Source organism: Babylonia areolata, chromosome 35 (assembly GCF_041734735.1).
Source record: "Babylonia areolata isolate BAREFJ2019XMU chromosome 35, ASM4173473v1, whole genome shotgun sequence".
NCBI classification, from domain to species: Eukaryota; Metazoa; Mollusca; class Gastropoda; order Neogastropoda; family Buccinidae; genus Babylonia; species Babylonia areolata.
The window spans coordinates 3,007,580-3,010,079 of NC_134910.1; the positions used below are offsets into that span (position 1 = coordinate 3,007,580).

Genomic DNA, 2,500 nt, shown 5'->3' on the forward strand with positions numbered 1-2,500 from the left:
TCATTGTCATTATCGTCTTCGTTATCGTCATCATCGTTACCGTCACCATTATCATGGTCATCGCCATCATTACCATCACCATTATCTTCTTCTTCTTCTTCTGCGTTCGTGGGCTGCAACTCCCACGTTCACTCGTATGCACACGAGTGGGATTTTACGTGCATGACCGTTTTTACCCCGCCATGTAGGCAGCCATACTCTGCTTTCGGGGGTGTGCATGCTGGGTACGTTCCTGTTTCCATAACCCACCGAACGCTGACATGGATTACAGGATCTTTAACGTGCGTATTTGATCTTCTGCTTGCATATACACACGAAGGGGGTTCAGGCACTAAGCAGGTCTGCACATATGTTGACCTGGGAGATCGTAAAAATCTCCACCCTTTACCCACCAGGCGCCGTCACCGTGATTCGAACCCGGGACCCTCAGATTGAAAGTCCAACGCTTTAACCACTCGGCTATTGCGCCCGTCACCACCATTATCATCACACTGACGGTACAGCGTAACATGATGGACGACAATTTGCCGCAGATGACGGCACACAGCAAGGCTTTGGGGACTTAGAGACATCGTCATCGTCGTCGTCGTTGCTGTAGTCGCCGTCGTCGTCATCATCATCATCATCATCATCACCTACACGATGACGACGACCACCACCACCATCATCATCATCGTCGTCGTCATAGTCGTCGTCGTCGTCATCATCATCGTCATCATCACCTACACCACCACCACCACCATCATCATAATCGTTGTTGTCATAGTCGTCGTCGGTATCATCATCATCGTCGTCGTCGTCATCGTCATTCGTTACCGGGCACATTTCATACATGCACATAAACAGACACACAGAGTGATTTACGAACAGACAGACAGCCAGACAAATGGACAGACAGACAGACAGACACACACACACACACACACACACACACACACACACACACCACACTACACACACACAAACACACACACACACGACACACACACACACACACACACACACACACACACACACACACACACACACACAATCACACGCACGCGCGCTCTCCGAGATTCTTCTATTGGTAAAAAAAAAAAAAAAAAAAAAAAATGTGTACGGAGAGTAATGGTGTATCTGATGGAAGAGCAGCCTTCCCTTGACAATTGAAACAGCACTATAAATCATACACTATACGGACTAAAAATCGAATCTGGCGACATCAAGATACAAGAACCACACTATGGGCTGTAATGGTATATGGCTGAGGAAAAAAAAAAATGTCGGGGATTTACTGGATAGAACACGAGGAGAGGAGGGGGTGGAGGGGGTGGTGGAAGGGAAAGGACGGGGTGAGGGGGTGGGGGTGGGGGGGAGGGGTCGCTGGTTTGGGTGGGGGGTGGAGGGCGGGCGGGGTAGGGGGCGTGGGGGTGAGGTAGAAAAAGGGGAACACTACTAACAGAAAAGATAACAATCCAACCAAGAATCATCGAATCATCAGTGAGACGGAGCACACACACACACACACACAGAGCGTAGAGAGAGAGAGAGAGAGAGAGAGTGGAGAGAGAGAGAGAGAAAGAGAGAGAGCGTAGAAAGAGAGTGTGGAGAGAGAGGGAAAGAGACAGAGAGTGTGGAGAGAGAAAGAGAGAGAAAGAGGGGGAAAGAGAGAGACTGTGTGTGTGGAGAGAGAGAGAGAGAGAGAGAGAGAGAGAGAGAGAGAGAGAGTCAGAGAGAAAGTGAGAGAGCATATAGAGTTTGAAAAGAGAGAGAGAGTGAGAGAGCGTAGAGAGAGTGTAGAGAGAGAGAGAGAGAGAGAGGGGGGAGGGGGAGAGAGAGAGACAGAGACAAAGACAGAGAGCGTAGAAAGAGTGTGTGTGTGTGTGGAGAGAGGGGGAGAGAGAGAGTGTGCAGAAAGAGAGAGAAGAGAGAGAGTGTGCAGAGAGAGAGAGAGAGAGAGAGAGCGTAGAGAGAGTGGAGAGAGAGAGAGGGAGAGAGGGGGAGGGGGAGAGAGAGACAGAGACAAAGACAGAGAGCGTAGAAAGAGTGTGTGTGTGTGGAGAGAGGGAGAGAGAGAGTGTGTGCAGAGAGAGAGAGAGAGAGAGAGAGAGAGTGTGTGTGTGTGCAGAGAGAGAGAGAGAGAGAGAGAGAGAAAGCAGGGAGACAGAGGGATCGGAAAAAGAAAGGGGTGTAGGAGAGAAAGAGAGAGACAGGGCAGAGAGAGAGAGAGAGAGAGAGAGAGAGAGAGGGGGGGGGGGAGGGAGGAGAAGGAGGAGAAGGAGAAAGATAGAGAGAGGGAGACAAACAGAGACAGGAACAGAGACAGACACAAGAAAGACAAGACTGACACAGAGCGCTAGATTCAACGACGAAAACACTTAAAACAAGAAGCAGTATTGGAAAGAAACAACAAACTTTATTGCCAAAGTTCAATGCTGGGATTAATAGGAAGACCACGTCTTTCCACGAAGAGAGAGAGAGAGAGCGAGAGAGAGAGGGAAAAAAAAAATTAGAATGG

The 2,500-nt window shown here is 49.3% G+C and overlaps 1 protein-coding gene across 1 annotated transcript in view; it reads right to left on the reverse strand.

The window, feature by feature from the left end:
* The window catches only part of LOC143277763 (voltage-gated inwardly rectifying potassium channel KCNH2-like), a 103,206-nt gene that overhangs the window by 40,444 nt on the left and 60,262 nt on the right, over nucleotides 1–2,500 (reverse strand). The window lies entirely within an intron of this gene.